The sequence below is a fragment of the Triturus cristatus genome, chromosome 3_2 (assembly GCF_964204655.1).
Source record: "Triturus cristatus chromosome 3_2, aTriCri1.1, whole genome shotgun sequence".
In the NCBI taxonomy this organism is placed as follows: domain Eukaryota; kingdom Metazoa; phylum Chordata; class Amphibia; order Caudata; family Salamandridae; genus Triturus; species Triturus cristatus.
The window spans coordinates 768,926,420-768,945,694 of record NC_140584.1 but is presented as its reverse complement, the minus strand read 5'-3'; the positions used below and the strand labels follow the sequence as shown (position 1 = coordinate 768,945,694).

Genomic DNA, 19,275 nt, shown 5'->3' with positions numbered 1-19,275 from the left:
AATTCCACTGTGTCCGACACCCCGAGGCAGCAGGTCTTGTAGAAAGACATAACCAGATACTGAAAATCAGACTGTCCAAAATATGCAGAGAGAAAGGTGTCGACTGGATAGTAGCATTACCAGTTGCACTCTTTTACATAAGAATGGTGGCACACTCTAGAACAGGGCTATCCCCGTATGAGGTGATCTTCGGTAGACCACCAAATATGTGGGGGACGCCTATACCACGTAAAATAACTGATGTTAATTGTAATATGCTGACAGATTACTTGGCTTCCTTGATGTCTGCACTACAATCTTGTCGTTCACAGGTAGCTGCAGCTTTTCCTGACAACACTGAGGTGAAACCCCATGACGTTGCTCCGGGGGATCTGGTGTTTGTGAGAAATTTTGATCGGAAGACCCAGTTGGAGCCCAGGTGGAAAGCACCGAAGCTAGTCCTGCTGACCACAAGAACAGCCGTGAAAGTTGAGGGCCGCAAGGGCTGGATACATTCCAGCCACATTAAGAAATTTTACGGACTATCCTCGGATATAGACACTGTGCCCTGCACTACCTCACAGACTGATTCAAAACTTCCTTTTGTTGAACAGAATGACTCTCAGTGCTATAAATTAAAGCTTAGGCCCAAACAGTCGAGCAATTTGATTGTTTAAGTCCTCTCCAAGGTGAAGCGGTTGAATTGTCTCCGACATGTATCCCTTGGACCTGAGTAGAGAAAATACTCGAGAAATGTTGAAACGACAGGCGTATTGTAAATCACTGCGTAGCTACTGTATGAGGACATTATTAATTTTGTTTTTATTGAGTGTTTTAATAATTATTACGAGTGTGATTTTGCACATATACCATCCTATCTCTAGACATGTTTATAATGTTGCTGCTGAACATTCTTTTAGTGACCTACCGCCACATGAATTATCTTATAGACTTGCGCTGCGCAATAACACCTTCATTAGTATGTTACATCATTCCCATCAGACTAGTAATGCCACCAATTGTTGGGTGTGTGGCCGACTCCCTCCCTATCAGAATAACAAAGGAGTTCTGCCTTTCTTTCCACATCCGTTCACACACAATGGCTCCTGTGGAGCATGGTTTAGTTTACTAAATTCCATAGACCCAGACACAGCAGTTTATCAACAACATTGGATATGGGGAAATCTGAATCTAGTTTTATTCAAAGTCTGTCATCCTAATAAGGAGGGTCGCCCCAGTAGAACAGGAACTGATCTAGAAAATGAAGTGTATAAATTAGGTAATTTTACACCTAATCTTATGATTCTGAATGTCAAATCCGAAGTTGAACTAATTCTGCCCACTATGTCAGTATTTCCAGTTAAGGGTGAATTATGTGTAAGAAAAGTTGGTTCCATACATATGGGCCATAGCCAATGCGTTACTACAATAGAATATAGTGATCAAGGTAAATCCTCATTTAGAGCTTCTCGCCATTCTTACTTTATATGTGGTCAGACGGCATATATGCGTCTGCCTCTAGATTGGGATGGTACCTGTTACATAGCATTCCTTTTACCACCTGTTTTCCTAGCTCCCCCTGATTATTATCGGAATGTTCATTTAGTACACAATAGAGAGCGAAGAGATCTCCCAGTTGTCGATTATACTGAGACGGCATGGGACAAGTATGTAGATTTCAATAAAGGTATCTTTCCCTATATAGGTACAATATCGAATAGTAAGCTGATACGTAGACTAACCAAGACTCTTGAAGCTGTAGTAAACGAGACTATAGCTGCCCTAGGCAATCTGACAGAGGAACAATCAGTGATGAGAATTGTTGTTCTCCAGAATCGCCTTGTCCTTGACGTCATCCTGGCCGATAGGGGCGGAGCTTGCAGGGTCATCGGATCCAGCTGCTGCATATTCATACCAGAAAATTCGCCATCTGTATATAAAGCTATAACACGCCTTCATAAGATTGTGAGCCAGATACACGAGAATCCAGGCACTTGGACGTGGTCCGGGTGGTTTTGGAGTGTAATATCAGCCTGGGGATGGAGAGTTCTATCGTTCCTAGGTATTGGCCTTCTTATGCTCTTCAGTTGTTGTTTATGCCTGCAATGTGGACCAGCGATTTGTGGTCTGTGTGCCACGTCATGCATCCCATATCAAAGTTCTCGTTCAGAATGCCGGAAGAAGAAGGAAGAAGAAATGATGCTCCATGAGCAAATCGATGGAATGATGAAGATTGATATCTCTTGAAGGGCAAGTAGGGGACAAGGAGGGAATGTGGAAATGTGGATTTTCCTGATCAGTTATGTCCCCTATCTTGGACCCCAACGGTTCTATGTGCATGTCACAAGTACATGTATGTTTCCCTCCAGTTCCAGTTTCTAAACGCAAATATATGTGCGTCCACCGTCAACATGTTCTCTGTCAGATCCGCCATCAATGGGCTGGATATTCGATTCCTAAGTATGAAAGGCCACCGACTTTATATGGCTAAGTTACTTCATTTTTACAGTTCAGGCAAGTAGGCCCGATTCTGCCCTCAAAGCCTTCCCTGCTCTCTGTCTCTGACAGCTTCAGCTTGAGCTCGTATCTGTATCCATGAACTTTGTCCTACTCCCTGTGCAGCCAACGGTGCCTGCCCCGGCCAGTTTTTGCCTGCCTGCCAAGAAACTGTATTTCACCTTCGAATTATCTACTTTGCTCTTCAGCCGATGCATTCCTGTCTAGTGATTTAGGTAAACATTTCCTTTAGCTCATAAGTAAAAGGACTCGGCCTTTCCGTCCTCCTGCAAGTAATTCATAGCCCTGTTGCCATGGAAAGTTTTCTGCCCCTCGCATCTCATATAGACACTTAGACGCTTGTACACGCACACAGTCAGTATAGAATAGATTCTGTCCGAGAGTCTTTTCTTGTGGATAACATAGTTCTCTAAACATAGGATGTTAGATATGATTTGGGATTAGGTTGACTTGACCCCCCAGACTTCTCGTCTCCACATGTAGAGCTAAATGTCAAGTCCCCTTCACCCCCTAGTTGCACGTCAATCACACGTCATGCTGCTGCGCGCGCATCTATGTTAAGTATTATCTTATAGATCCACCTATGCATGATAATCAGAGCCAATCATGTTTCTTTCTGCTCCTTATTACGCCTAGTTTCAATTACGTAACGCTATGTCATTTCTCTTATCAATTGTTACGCCTTTTGCATTGGTTTCATTATAATGTATGACCTATAAAAGTTACTTCTTGTCAATAAAGTATTGTACTTCACTTCCTGAACCCTCGTGGTGACGGAACCTGAAGGCCGCCACTCGAGTCGGCCATTTTGGAATAAAGCCCATTCAGAAAATCTCTTATACCACGGATTCTGCCTCTTGTTATTCTGAGCTATTTTACTTTATTTTAGATTCTGTATGAAATTCAGTCAAGGTAAAAAGACTATTTACCACAAGACCATACAAGAACCCCCAATAGTGTACTGTCCTTCATTGGTCCACTCAGGGTCTTCTAATCCTTGCCCAACATGTTTTAGTAGTGACGATGTCCTGTTGGCAAAAATGGAAGCAATGATTAAAACCTTATTGCTTCCGGTCTTAGAAAGTACCAGGATAATGTCCGCTAAAATAGATGCCCTGGAAGCAGCGGTCAACATTAATATGGACCTCTTGCAAAACTTAACGACTACTAGTTTCAAGACAAGGGGCCCTAACCCCATAGGGGGTGCTAACCAAAAAGGGGGGTCAACCACAACTATCCCCGTAGGGACATCTTCTACTATTATTAATAAAAAACCACTAATAGGAGTAAAAACTACAGCTGCCACATTGACTACTGCAAGTAGAGCCCCTACTAAAGAAACACCAAAGGCTAAACGCCCAGTGGCAACTAACAACACGCAGGGTAAAAAACCTCCAGCAAATGGTGCAGTAAACCAACCTAATAATACTCCAGCACAGACATCTATAATGGGTAGGGAGAGGAAAACCACTCTCCAAGATAGGAATCCGAGGACAGATAACAGAAATTCACGACACCCACCTAGAGTAAACTTACCTCCTGAAGCGTCACAATATACCATCGTTCTAACTGGAGTGGCCCCCCTAAGAGAGGGTATTAAAGAATCACAAGGGGATCTGCGGAATAAGGTCATCTTCTGGCTAAACAAACATCGCCCTCTCCCCCCGTCATCTCCCACCGAAATCCTCTATGTAAGGAGAGTAGAATGGGTAGGTAAGGGCGAAAAAGATCTGGAGGGTGACTGTATTTTAATTTCATTTAGAGACCCCTGGGTGGTGGAAAGAATCCAAAGGAAAGCTAGATTTGCCCATTTGGGTGATGTACAGACCTTACACCTTGGTTACTTTTACCCCCACACGTACCCAATCAATCAAATGGGCCTCAATCATTGGAAACTCAAAGGGGGAATGCCCCGGGAGCCCACAATCCATCACCCCCAATACTACCCTCCTCTCTTCAATCATTTCGAGGCACTGTCAGATCTAGAATGGGTTGACTGACTATGTGCACCGACCCAGTCATCGAACACAGCTATAGGGAAGGGGGAGGGAGCGCACATCCCATTTAACCCTACCTCGGAATTAGTAAAGGAGCAACAGTCCCTTTTCCATAACAACAATAGTATGTTGAGGGGGCAAAGTGAGGAAGAGGCTTCCACTTCCAATATAGATGTGACCAGTCTAACAAATGACATCTTACCGAGCTCCCATTCCCCTCCCATTGTTAGCAATAACCACGTAGAGGTAAATTCTTCTTTAATTTCACATATGGTATCTTGGAATGTTGCCGGAGTCAAGACCCGCATGATTTCTGAGGATTGGTTGGTCTTTATAGGTAAACATGAGGTTGTCCTCCTGCAAGAAACATGGGCCACATCTCCGTCTTACATGGTTGGATTCACAAATTTTTTCAAACCAGCTATAAAAGGTACTAAAGGGCGGGCGTCAGGGGGACTGACCATTTGGGTAAAACAGGCCTGGTGTTTTTCAGTTTCTGAACTGTATGTGGATAATCCCGACATATTGGCTATAAGGCTGAGGGAAGTAGGGGGGCAGGAAATGCTTATTATTAACATATACTCTAGAGGCCTCCCTGGCGGCCGTTGCCCCAAGCTGATAGGCGCCCTAGATACATTACTAATGGGTTGGAATAAAGGCTCATTTATTATAATAGCGGGTGATATTAATTGCACAATTGAACCACTGTACTTGCCGGAAGACAATTGGGGGTTTGAAGAAGATGCGACCTGGAAAATCCCCGAACTTTCCAACAAATTACCAGTTAAAGCAACGGAGGCTGCCCTGAATTGGACTGCTTTTTGCCTCACTTGGGGATTAAGGGCCGCAAACGGACGCACCAAATCGGACATTGGAGCCAATCCCACTTTTGACAATGGTGCGAGGAAAAGTCGTATTGACTACATCCTCATAAAAATGGAATATTGGAGCCTAATTGTCGATATGGAAATTGTAATGCGTCCGTAAAGTGACCATAACCCATTGTCCCTGAAAGTCAAAATGTATGGCATGAAAAGACTAGCGGAACCAGATCCAAGGGGGCAAGGGGTTGTAACCGTATCAAATGACCGGAGGAGATTGAAATGGTCAATCATATCAAATGATGCAATGATACAGGCCAACATTGAAAATGTGGTGACTAATGCTTTAAACAAAGTGAGGTCTGCTGTTGTTGAGAGGGGTCAGGGTGATTTAGATAAGATCATGGGCATTCATGACAAATGCTTCTCTGAGCTTAAAACTATTCTCTCAAAACCATGTAAGTCTAACAACGGGCACCAGAATGCTCCAAGAGCAAAATGGTATAATAGAGAGTGTAGAGAGGCGCATAGTCACCTAATAGAGAAAGTTAAAACCAGAGACCTAAGTGCAGTAAAAGAGGCCAGACAAAGGTATAAAAGAGTTCAATGGGAGGCAAAGAGGGAATGGGAAGATGATTTTTGGGCAGACCTTTTGGACGCTAGCAAATCCAACAACCAGACCAAATTCTGGGATATTGTTAAATGCGGAAAAGACGGTGAATTCCGTACCCCGTCTAACAACGTATCTCCGGAAGTCTGGATAAATCATTACTCCTCCCAATTTTGCACAGTAGTTGTTGACCCTACGTCTGCATCTAATCTGCTACCGGCAATACCCCCTGGCAACGTGACTATGTCCTTTACAGAAGCGGAAACGGAGCTTGCATTAGGCCTAATCAAGAGAGGGAAAGCCCCTGGGTTAGATCAAATTCCAGCAGACCTATTTAAGCTAAACTTAGGCCTTTGGGTACCCTATTTAACTAGCATATTTAACACTATAGCGAGAGGTGCCCATATACCCAAGTCTTGGAAGGGGGCAGAGATCCTCCCTATACACAAAAAGGGTGATAGATCGAACCCAGGGAACTATCGCCCTATCAGCCTAATTGACTGCTTTCAGAAAGTTTTTGCCCGTATGATCCTAGCGAGGGTCCAAGGGTGGATTGAACTAGAAGGAATATTGTCCCCGCTACAGGCGGGCTTTAGATCTGGTATAAGTACCATTGACCAGGTTCTGAGGTTCTGCATGATCTTTTGGAAGGTCGTTATACTGGGGGGTGGCACCATCTTCGCTGCTTTCATAGACTTGAAATCAGCTTTTGATTTGGTGCCGAGGGGAAAATTATGGCAGGTACTAAGGGACCTAGGAATGCCGGGAGAATTGGTGGAGATGATTATTAGACTACACGAAGATAACTTTGCCAGGGTAAGATGGGGGTTACAAGGGCAATATACTGACTCATTTCCGGTTTCACGGGGAGTCCGTCAGGGGTGCGTTCTCGCCCCCACCCTCTTCTTACTCTTTATAGATCAGGTAGTGAAATTCTTCGGGTCTACTAATACTGACGCACCGTCCTTGGCGGGTACTAAATTCCCAATGTTGATCTTTGCGGACGACACCCTCCTCCTTTCAAAGACTAGGGGAGGCTTACAGTTGGCTTTAAATCACTTTGAGGAATATTGTAAACAGAATGACCTTCAGATAAATGTGGGGAAAACCAAGTTTATGGTTTTCTCCAGGAAAAAACCAATACGTAGTAGTGTACAACTTAACAGGGTTAACCTGGAACAAGTTGATACGATGACGTACCTGGGGGTCACTCTGGATTGCCGACTGTCTTGGAAACCACAAATAGAGACCCAACAGCTAAAACTTGCCCAACTGACTGGTTGTCTTTTGCGTGAGCAAAAGAAATCAATCACTAAAAGGGTTGTCCCCGCCCTACAAATCTATGATGTTAAAATTAATGCTGCGACACTTTATGGGGCAGAGTTATGGGGTTTTATGGACCTCTCGAGTTTGTATAGGATACAGTGTAGGTTTCTTCGTAATATGGTAGGGCTGCCCCAATCAACCCCACAGATCCCACTTTGCCACGACATGGGTTGTCTTCCAATATCGGACATGGCAAGATACAGAGTAGTGTCCACTTGGAGGCGCATATGGACTTCGGAGGATTTGGCTCTCTTTGCTAAGGAGCTAACCGAGGTAAAGGCTATGTGGGGATCGGAGCGAATCCCATGGCTTCGCTCGGTGAAAAGGAGCCTGCATGACATGGGCTTGAGCCATCTGTGGGTCTCGCCAGGTACGAACAACTTTCCCTCGAAAAAGGAATTTAAGGGTTTATTCTGGGCCTCAACTCGCCTTCCCTTGGCACATGCCTCCAGTTCTGAAAACTTGACGGGGCGTTTTTTAAGTTTTAAATTGGATCCAGCCCGGGAGGCATACTGGGACCTTATCTCCAGGTCAATGGATAAAAAACTATACCACCAATTCCGAGTGGGCTCACTACCCCTAAATTCCTTTACCTCATCTTGGGGCAATAGCTCCACCAACCCTTGCAGTCGTTGCCCCGGATGTAAGGAAACCGAGGGTCACTTTTTGTTCGCCTGTCCTCAATACAGAGAACCCCGCTTAAAATGGTTAAAACCCATTTTTAAACGCATGACATGTAAAAAATCCTCGAACGCTATATGGGCTCTAAAAACAAACACCTCTGATTTTATCGTGATATGCTTGGCTAAGTACTTAGGCTGGGCATGGGCAATCAGAGCTAGAAGGAACTTAACTGCCTCTTGATCATAAAGTGCAATGTGCATAGTGTTTACCTGTATATGTCTAATCAACTTTTATGATCAGCTACATCCAATGTCTTGTTTCGTTTCAAAAACGGTTTAATAACTTTTTAATTGTGGTTTTTAGACTGATTGTATATTTGATAAACATATTGACTTTATCTTTCTAGTATGATTTTGTATAATGTGGAGACTTTGAAATTGTTTTTAAATACTTGTCTAAATTGTCTTTTATGATTTTATTATCGAAATAAAGACATTAAAATCTGAATCTATTAACACTATTCTGGCCAACAGACCTTTAGTGCATCAGTAAACTCACAAAAACGAAGAGTGTAGTAAAACCAAGATTGATACAAGTGATCTGAGTTTGCAGACATACGGATGACCCGTGCATTTGGCTACAATGGGCTCTAGGGAACCCGAACTGCATTACAGTGGGATGGCAAAGGAAACGTACGTATTCAACGAGGAATGGGCGGCTCGGGAAAATGTATCGCCTAGAACTTTAATCCTTGAGAGGTCCACTGCATTCTACCCACTGAATCAATTGAATGAACCCCTTTGGACATATTATAGAAGCTGCAGTTGTTTCCCTGGAAGGCAAAGATAAGGGCTAGAGTGTGCGGATGAAGCACTAACATGCTGGCTGGGTTTGCAAAAGAAATCCATTAGCTAATTCAGCGTAGGAGAAGTCATAATACATGTGCTTAAAAAATCAATGTGGCAATGTGTGTTGGAGGTCACATGTGGCTAAAAAGAAGGGACTGGGTGCTTAACTGTTAATAGATGTTGATGGATGTGGCTATTGAAAGGCTGCGCTTCTTTCACCAAACATTACACAATTTCTTCCAGTCACATCCTCACGCACGCCCACCAAGCCCTCCACGGCCCAGGGCCTGCCTTCTTCAACTATGCACTCAACTTCCACCAGCCCTCTAGGCACCTGCGCTCCTCTTCCCTCATCCTCTCACACGCCCCTTGCATTCGTGGCAGCAGTGGCCTCTCCTGGTGCATCACTGCCAAGACCCGGAGGGACATTCCCCTCTAGCTCCGCTGTCAGACTTCAGAAGGAGGCTTAGGACCTGCCTCTTGGATGGAGACACAGCGCCCAGATACCCCGAGGGGTGACAAGGTCGTTCTTTACAAATGCTGTTTGATTGATTGACATCGCTGTGTCTCACTTCAGGAGCATAACACAGTAGCCAGGAGGGGGATGAGGGCCACTGCAGAGGACCCCTGACCCCTCAAGGAGGTTCCCAGTCGGCTGAAGGCCAAGAGATATCTCGGAGATGTTGGGGACTCAGGGGCACCGCATCACATTCTGCTCGGGGTTTGCGGTGGTGTCATTTTGTGTTAGGACACAACCTCATTAGTTCTTGTTTTAAGTGCATGTCCAGGTAAACACTTCACCAGGCAGATTATGTAAGAAAAACTTCTAAGCACGTTCATAGAGCAAACCGAGAAAGAAAATAATTATTTGATGTCAGCGGCACAAACAGGAACCCGAAAGGCTATGGGCTGGGTTGCTAAATATACTCCCTGAATAAAGAGAACAGAGAGAAATGGTCTTTCAAAACACAGTAATCATGCTTAATTATCAGGATTTGTTTTTATGTGGCATACTTGCGATGATAATTGCAGGGCTTGGTTTTCAAAACAGTAATTATAAATCCAGCAGTCGATTAAACAGTTTTCGTTTCATCCAGAAATACAAGGGGAATGGCCTTTTGGACAAGCTTTAGGTTTTTTGAATAATGTTATTTGTAATCAGCAGATCCTTTGAGGCCCCAGTTTTTATTTGTCTCACTGCTGATGACTGACAGAAATCTTTGCCAAATTAATATAATTGCTAATGAGTCAGGCTTGCAAATTAGGGTCCCTTCTTTACTTACATGTATTTTAATCTTTATTATTTCCACAGATTTACAAAGTGGAAACCAAGGCAATCCACAACGCTGTGGTTAAATATCTAAAAACATATCCGAGCACACTGAAGCATTTATAAGAGCCGTGCAGCGCCTTCCTGAGTCATTCACAAACAATAGTGCTCACAGTGAGCACGACCAGGAATAGGGCCCGAAATTACAGAAATTGCGTTGAACACTTAAGCCAACAGTTGCGAGTGTAGAAAAGAATGGGGCTAACAGTGGGCCGTCAAAGTCCCTGCATAGCCAAAGACACGATCCAAAACCATGACATGCGTTAAGGGAAGATGGAACAACGACATATCCTGGAAAACATCCATCGGAAAAGATTCCAGTGCTTAACTTGAGCCGGGGGGTGCCCTGTGGGGACATGTGCTTATGGTCCCTCTTCAGACTTCTCCTGGGAGCTAGAAAGGGAACACATGTAGGGGAAAGAAGGAGGAAGAGAAGGACGGAAAAACCATCACAAAGGAGGAAAGCAGAAACATACTAGAGTGAGATAAAGGGGCAGGGGGTGTCTTGCAGTGGATTTAGGAGGCCTGACGTGCGTTCAGGGCTACGCGGCTTGCTGACATTTAGTAGCAACAGCCACCAGCTTCTGAGCAGCACTTTGGGCACCAGTACTCACTCTATTACAAATTGAACACTGATTCAATTTGCACACCTTCAAAAATCGTGTCATTTTTGGGAAATACAGCATGAATAATTGGGAAAACTCACTGCACAGAAGGGGAACATGCCATGAGCAAAATGCACTTTGTTAAACAGTACCCCTGCAACAACCCCTGCAACAAATACCGTCATGGGTGGTGATTCACCAAAATGCCAGAGGTTGCAGAAGTGACATCACATACCATTGACCTTGATGACATCACAGAAAGTGACATCTTATAATCCTTGATCCTGTTTTTTCCAGAAAGGCATATCACATCACACTCTCTTACACCCCATTGTAATCATTCTTATTCATTCTCACTCCTCATTTGCATTCATATTTAATCTCACTAAAACACACTCATACTGACACTGGAGCACAGGTTTATTTACACTTTGCATGGTGTTGACAAAAACTGGTGCAAACTGTGAGGGTTTGATTTACTATCCAACCGAAATGCTGGTTGGGTTTTAGAGTATCCCAAAGTAACACTAAATTGTTTAGTTCAGTTCAGTTCATAAAGCTTTATTCGGAGCTTGACAAAAAGTCCATAAAAGCACATCATACATTATAAAACATCAGTAATATACAAAAACAAACAAAAAATAAGTCATAAAAAGCTTCATCTATACTACTAGAACAGACAAGTAGTTAAAAATACAACAGAATGACAATTTAAAAAACAAGCATTTGCTATGCAAATTGGTCTCGCATTTGTAAGAGTTAGAGGTATTGGCATTGTAAATGACAATGTCTTTTACCTACCAAAAGAGTGAAAGAGGAAAGAAAATGAAAACAGAAAGGATGCTAGATAAAGGAGGGAAATGAAACGGAGATGGAGCGAATCTGAAAAAGGGGGACAGCTAAGGCGAAAAGAAAATATAGGGGGCAATTGGTTTTGCCATTGTTTTTAAGCTATGATGTAGAGCTGTGTGGCTGCTGTGCAGCATGTTGAAAAGTTATAATAACATGGATGAAGCAATTCATTTAACGGAAGTGATTGTATAGCAGTGAACATTTGGAGGGTAAATGAGACACCTACCCTGGCCTCCACACCGAGCGGTCATGCAGAGAATCAAAAAAACTACTGCAGTGTAACCTTGCTGGAGGTTTCTCAGGCTCTGAGTCAAAATCTGATATGTAGACCTGTGTATGCGATGTACACTAATAATAATAATTTATATAGACTACAGAACAAACTGCATTAATGTACTCACTAAATAATGTGATTATTACTATACTTTAGAAACCACTTTTTCAACTTTATAGTAATGAAAGTTAGAGCTAAAAAATCCTGGCTCTAAAATTCATGCCGCGCAGGTTAAATGGAGATGTTTAATTTTTAAATTGCGACTGTACTAACTCAGCTACTTTACATGGCTCATAACATACGACCTGTGAGTAACACAAGGATCTTTGTAACAAAAGTTTGTGAACCCACTGAGCTATCTTACATTAAATGCAAACCCTTGACCCCCATATAGCTCTGTGGCAGCCATGTTACCTCTGGTGAGACTAACCTCTGACACAAGGGTGTACACAAGCCCGATTTTATCACCAGTCTTCTATCCTCTAACTTTCTGGATTTGCGTAGATATAAGCAGTAGTTGCCTTAACCTTTTGAACTAGTTTTACACGCATTCTGTGTTGGACCAATTAATTATGCTAGAGCAGCTTTATTATCGCAGTTTCCTTGTTGCTAAATATTTTAGGGCAGATCTAAACAAGCGAGAGTGTATGCACTGTGGCAGGTAAGAACCAAACCAAGGAAGCTAGCAAAAGAGAAAGCATGAGAGAGAGCGAGAGATACATAGAGAAGAAGACAGAGGTGAAAAAGAGTGGGAAAAGGGAACTGCAAGCCAGACGAGAATGTAGTAAAGGAGAAAGGGGGAGAAGTAGTAAAGGAGGAGAAACAGTGGGTATGAGGAAAAGGAAGAGACCGAGGAATAAGTAAAAGGGAAATGGGAGGAAAGCTGGAAGGAAGATGTGACTAAATAGCTGAGAAAGTGTGATGGAAAGAACAAGGTAGAGAGAGTGAGAAAGGACAATGGAGTGGCCTAGCGACAGGGTGATGGAGAAGAGAGAGGTGATATAGTGAGGGAAGTTAAGAACAAAGTGAGGAAGAAAGAGAAAGCAGGATAAACAGCGAGAGAAAAAGAGAGCAACAGAGAATGGCAGTGAAGAAGAGGGAGAAGCCTATTGCCAAGGAAAACAAGAGAACAGAGGAAAGAAGTGGAGAAAGTGAGAGAAGGAGTGATGAGAGGAAAAGGAAAAAGAAGCCATGGAGAGCAGAAGAACATATAAAAAGACTGAAATACCTGAAGGGGTGACATAGGTGTTGTTTTAACCACTAGTGCATTGAGGCTATGTAAAAAAATCACAATCTAGAGACACAACATCCAAACACATTGATAAACAATCTCAACTGCTGGAAAGATGACTGGTGTACTGCAGAAGAACAGATAAAAAAAGTTTGCCAAGGGCCACTCGCTAAGGGCGAACACTGGACAGGCAATCGGGACGCCAAAGTGGGCGGGGCTGCAATCCCTCCATGGAAACAGCATTGGAGAAAAAATTAAACAAACTCAAAACAATAAAAAAATAAAAACACAGAAATAAGCAGGGTACTCACCTGCGCCAGCCATCCCAGTTGCTGCTATTTCAGGAATGCAGGCGGCCGTGCTGAGTGCAGGCAGGAACCAGATAGTAGATGGGAAGAGGGAGGTAAGCCCTCGAAGCAGCAGCCCGTACTACAGCATATGACGCAATGACACAAGGCTTTTTAACTCAGTGGGCCTGCAAGCCTACACGTCATCCAAGCACATTGATAAACAACCTCAACTGCTGGGAAGATGACTGGTATACTGCAGAAGAGTAGATAAAGTTCACTAAAAGCTCCTGTACTTTGAGAGGGTAAATCCAGTCTCTGGGGATCTTCTCACCTCAAACCTTGCCACAGCTGAACTCCCAGGAAGCGGGAAGCGGCACTGGCAGCTACAAAGACCAAGAGGTCCAGGGGTCTCTCTTTTAATTTTGAGAGCGCAGACTCGGTTGCTGATTGGCTGCGAGTCTTCCTAAATTAAACAAATGGTGAAAAATCGACAGGAAGCTTAGCTATGTTTAGTTCGGTAGGACGGAGTGAGAGGGTTCCACAGGTCCAACTATCGCCTTCTCCTACACAAAGACAGGGGGCTCTTTCCCTCCTTGCACTTGGGCCGTGGCACTCTTGCAATGCCAAATCACTAGTCGCAACACACTCGTTCTATGTTGATTCGCATTGAGGAAACTATCTTCAGCGCCAAGAGGCCACCGCCGGCTCAAACATTGCGCTTTGAAACAGACTTTGACATACAAATTGTGCTCTACGTAGGACAAACCTCTCATGTTCGAAACGTCTGCCTATAAAAGAGTGATCAATTGTGTAGGTATATATGAATTTATTTAATATACGTTTATCAATATAGTTATTGGAAAAAACTACAAAATATAACGCATATGTTGGCACATCTCAATTCACTGATTATTACGTTAGCCACGAAGTACCCGTGCACGCTGAGCTCCTCCTCCTTCAGTGGTAGGTGTAACGGTCTTAAGTGGACTCCGAGCCTCTCCTTAAAATGAATTTGCGCTCTTGATTATATAAGGGGCAGACCGAGTGAACATGACAAGATGTGCCGTCAGCAGCTCTGAGGAGGAATGAATTACTTTTATTGAAGGGGGTAACGGCTCTTTAAAGCAGGCAGCGGGCGTCTGCGGTGATTAATACTCTCTTCACCCCTTCAGAACAGTGGTTGCTACCACCGGGCACCCGAGAGCACTGGCTAACAGTAATCGCTTGCAATAAGTGCCCACGGATGGGCTCGTGAGAGTACTGAGTCCTAGGGAGAGGGGCGCTTTTATTGTCTGTGCTGGCTCCAGTGCACGGTGGGGCCCTGCTTGCCTGTGCTCACAGCGCTCCCTGGACCGGTACACTGCACGGCGGGGCCCTGTTTGCTTGTGCTGGGTGCCTGGAGCGGTGCAGTGCACGGTGGGGCTCTGTTTGCCTGTACAGGCTGCTGTCACTGTGTATTTTGCCTGTGATTGCACGGTGTTCCGTGGGCTGCTGCCGCCTGTGTGGCCCAGCGCACTGTGTAGAACGGTGCTGTTATTCCCTGCCGACACTATGTAGTGTGCGCGTGCTGGCACATAGTGCCACTGTGCCCTGTGCTGTTACTGCTGTTACAACTGGGATGGTTACTGCAATGGTTCTCCGTTGTGTCCAGATTGTCTTATATTGCCTGGGCTGCCATTGTACCCTCAAAGAATCTCCACTGTGGAGGCAGTGTCCAGGCCTGTGTACACTTGTTAGCCCCCCTCCCCCCATTGCTGCACCACAACAGCTCCGCGAGTCTGACGCTCGTTTTGTTCTAAATAAACAGATGAAAGGACTAATTCCAGTTAGGGCGGACCTCGCTTGCGTGAGGAGTTCAATAATTGTACCCGCATCCTGGTTGGGAAAGAGTGTTATTATTATTAATAAATCATGTAAAGCGTGCGAGGCTGGGCTCTGCGCTAGCAGTGGTTGTCTGCGCACGGGTGTGTGTGTGGGAAATGTTTGGCATCAAGTGCTGCGTAGAGGGACGTTGGCTAACCTGTTAGAGCGCGGGCGCCTTGCACGATGTCCTCCATCTTCCTCACAGGCGTGATATTTGTCTTTTCAGACTGTGAAGCACCATGGCCGGGCTGTTCGAGCCACTCATCATAACGGACGAGGTGATGGCAGCCGATGTGAGATGACCCCCCCCACTAGGTCAGTCCAGTTACAGGGTCTCACCGCCCCAGAGCTCCACACCAGGCATGGGCCCCCACATATTAATATAATGATTCTGACAACGGGCAGTATGGAACCTTGGGGATTGGGAAAAGCAGAACTCGTGGAAGGGAAGAGCAAATACTGGGCGGGCAAATGGGACGCGAAAGTGGGCGGGGCTGCAATGCTCCACTGGAACACCATTGCAAAGAAAATAAAATGAACACGAAACAATGAAAAATAAATTTAACAAAATCAGTATGCACATGCATCGCATCGGGTTCCTGGCAGCCACATGGGCTGCTGATCCAGCTGCTGCAGATGAGGCTGGAAGGCCGCGGATGAAGACGTTGGAGGAGCATCGGTTCTCTGCTGGAGCGTTTGTGTGCTTGCAGGAGCAGCGCCGCCTTTAAAGTTAAATCCAAGCAGGAAGGAATTTCCCTGTTCCAAAATCAGTGCACAGCACAGAGAAAGCGAGACGGAGGAAGGGGTTAAGGGTGGGTGCATGGTGGGAGGGTGTCTCGGTGAGGAAAACCCCGTAAGGGGCTTGTCTTGAAGTGAGGCGGTGGCTCAACATATAAAGCTACCGACTTTAGAGCTGTGGAGCAGGGTTCGATCCTCAGGGGGGGGAGCTGTATCATCTAATCATAAATAAATAAGCAGCTATTTTGAAGAGGTGTGGGGAGAGACAAATAAAAAAAACACAACACAGGTGGAGGGGTGCGACAGATCCAATTAAAACCAACTCAAACTCTGTCAAATGTAGCATCTGAAACCAACTGAAACAAACGGTGCTCAGAAGTGAAGGGAGGAGGTGGCTCAACATATAACGCTGCCGACTTTGAAGCTGGAGAACAGCAGGAGAAGAGGGTTCGAGCCTCGGTGTGGACTGTATTAATTATAAATAAATAAACGGAGAACTCGGGTGGGGAGAGACAAATAAAACAAGCATTGGCAATGCAAGAGGGGAGGGGCAGTGACAAGGCATGGGAGGGGGGAGGCAAGGGAAGAAAGTAGTCTGCAGTAAAGGGGCCAATAGCCGTGGAAGGACACAAATGAAGACATGTCCATCAAAAGGAGGGACTAACAAGCCTACAACCAATCTGTAGGCAGCATTTAAGACACAAGCCAATAGAAATGAGGGGTGGAGAGTGGGCGGAGCTTTCACGAAGCTTCCACACTATAGTGTATACTGCATGTCTCAACGAGACAGCGCAAGCGCTGCCTAGGCGAGACCTAATAATGCTAGGCCTTGCCTTGATAGCTTGGAGGAGAAATGTCGCAATAAAAAAGCAAACATCAGGTGGGGGGTTAAATATCAGTTTCATGGTGTCTTTAACAGTCCTAACACCAAATTTCTTAAAAACAGGTTTTAAAAAAGCAATGCGGAAATTACCATAGAGTGGGCAGAACAATAAAAAGTGCATAGTGCTTTGAGCTGTAGTGCCATCACAAGGGCAAGGTCCAATCGGGTGTTTTTTGATATTGGGGAACGCCACTAAATGGTGAACAATCCCAAAACGCAGTCTAGTTAGAACGAACCTGTGGGAGGGTCTAGTTACAAAGCTCAAGTATAGTTGATAGCCTAACAACTCACAACAGCTGTCATAGAGCATACAGGTGGATAAGTTGCTACTGGCCTTCGTACGTCACTCGTACTTTAGGAGCATGAAAACAGATTTCAGTTCACTTTTGGTCAAACTATTGGCAGCATAACAATCCTCATATAAGTTAAGACCATATATTTCCTTATAGCTGCTCATGACAAAATTTACCCAAGGGATCTTTAAATGATTGTCAAGGGACAAACAGTCCTTGATAATGGCTCTGTTCAAGGAGGTCTCCTCCTTAGCCCAGATGGCACGCCACAGCAGAAGGGGTCTATGGGCAACAGAATCCGAAAGATAGTGTATTCCGAATTCCCTATGCACCAAATCCGTTGATGCTGAGATGGGCAAGCAGAGTAGTCTTTTTAGAAACAAATTTTCCTCCACTTGTAAATTCCCAGTCAATACATGCCCCCAGACACCTGCTCCATAAAGGGCGATTGAGAGACACCTCATCTGGTAGATTTCCAACATATCTCCAATCCGCCTGTCCCCGATTTTGGAAGCGAACGTAAACACCCCGTGGGCACATTTCGCCATTCTTGCCCTAACATGGGTGACTTCGCTGGACCAGCTACCTGTCTTGGAGAAGGTGATACCTAGATAGTTAAAAGTGTCAACCGTCTGGACCCTATGCCCTTCGATAAAAAAGGGATGCGGTTTTTTACGACCCTTGCCACATTCCATAACAAATGTCTTTGATTTATTAATCACCAGCTTCCTTTCCCCAATGAACAGGGAAAACCTGTCCATGAGGCGTTGAAGGCCGACGGGGGTCCTGGAGAGAAGGACGGCATCGTCCGCATAAAGCAGGACTGGGACATGGAAGTCAAGTATATTTGGAGCATCTGCCACCACAGTCCTTAAAACAGAGTCAACCTCATTAATAAAAAGTGTGAAAAGCAGGGGAGCGAGCACACACCCCTGTCTAATTCCACGCTTAACAGTAAACTTTGGGGTACATTCCCCCCCTGGGCCATATCGGACGCTAGAACTAAGATTGGCATAGAGTCTGGCCAAAAAGTAGACAATACCCTCTGGTGCCCCCATTTCAAGTAGTTTCTCCCAAAGTATCTTGTGATTAACCATATCGAAGGCACTACTTAAATCTGCAAAGCAGAGAAAAAGGGAACCTTTCTTGGCCATGGTGTATTTCCCTATAAGTAGTTCTAGGTTGAGACACTGTTCTACTGTGCCTCGACCCTTCCTAAATCCATATTGGGAATTAGCCAAGATGTTATTTGTTTCGGCCCATTCTTCTAATCTAACAAGAAGTACCCGACTCATAATTTTCACGGAGGAATCTAGGAGGGAGATTGGGCGATAGTTCTCAGCATCCCTCTTCTCCCCCTTTTTATAGATAGGGATTATAATAGATTCCTTCCATGTAGGCGGGGCACCGTAACAAACAGCTGCATTAAATACTTTGGTCAGTAGCGGGCCCCAAATCTCTGGTTCTTTTTTATAGACGTCAACCGGCACCCCGTCTGGCCCCTGGGCCTTCCCTCCTTTGCTTGCGATGATACATTTCTGGACCTCGGTAGGGGAGATGTCTAAGGGAATGAGTGGCCAGTCCCCTCCTCCTACGTCGAGGGTTTAACTGAATCAAAGATCAAAGAAAAGTGAGAGACCCAACTTTCCGCACTAACGTTTGCCGACAGAACGGGTGTCTCCTCGTTCTTTAAGAAAGGACTGTTGACTGTTGCCCAAAATAAAGAAGAATCAGAGGTTTCGGCGGCCTGGTCTAACTTGTCCCATGCCTCTCGCCTTAGTTCTGCCTTTCTTTCGGAAACTGCTGCCCGATAAGTAGCCCTAAGCTGCCTAATCAGGGTTGTGTCCCTTTGTTTAGCTGCCAGTGCCTCATTGAGGCTCTTAAGGGCGGCAGTACTGGCATGGTCGAACCACCCCCTTTGCCGGCTTAGGTTGCCCTTGAGTTGCTCGGTGAGTATAGCTTCAATGCTAAGATTAATGTTAATAAACTTATACAAAATTACATCAGTCAGCTCTTTACTCACTAGAATAGCACCAATTTCATTTATACAATTTACAATAATGGAATTAGACAAAAGGTCAGCCTTATCCCCCTTCCACCTGATTCTGATTCCATTGGGTCGATGTGGTTCGATGTTATCAACTATACATGGTTTAGGACCTTGGTTGGTCTTCCAAAGCACCGTCTCCATGGT

General features: G+C 44.8%; 1 long non-coding RNA gene across 2 annotated transcripts in view; it reads right to left on the bottom strand.

The window, feature by feature from the left end:
- The window catches only part of LOC146858065 (uncharacterized), an 87,137-nt gene extending 71,539 nt beyond the window's left edge, over window positions 1–15,598 (bottom strand). Inside the window, exon 1 of one of the 2 annotated variants that reach the window (XR_014979652.1) lies at window positions 13,326–15,598. This is a non-coding gene — a long non-coding RNA (uncharacterized LOC146858065). The remainder of the gene's footprint in view (window positions 1–13,325) is intronic. The other variant, XR_014979651.1, reaches the window with a different exon arrangement.
- Between the last annotated feature and the right edge of the window lie 3,677 nt (window positions 15,599–19,275).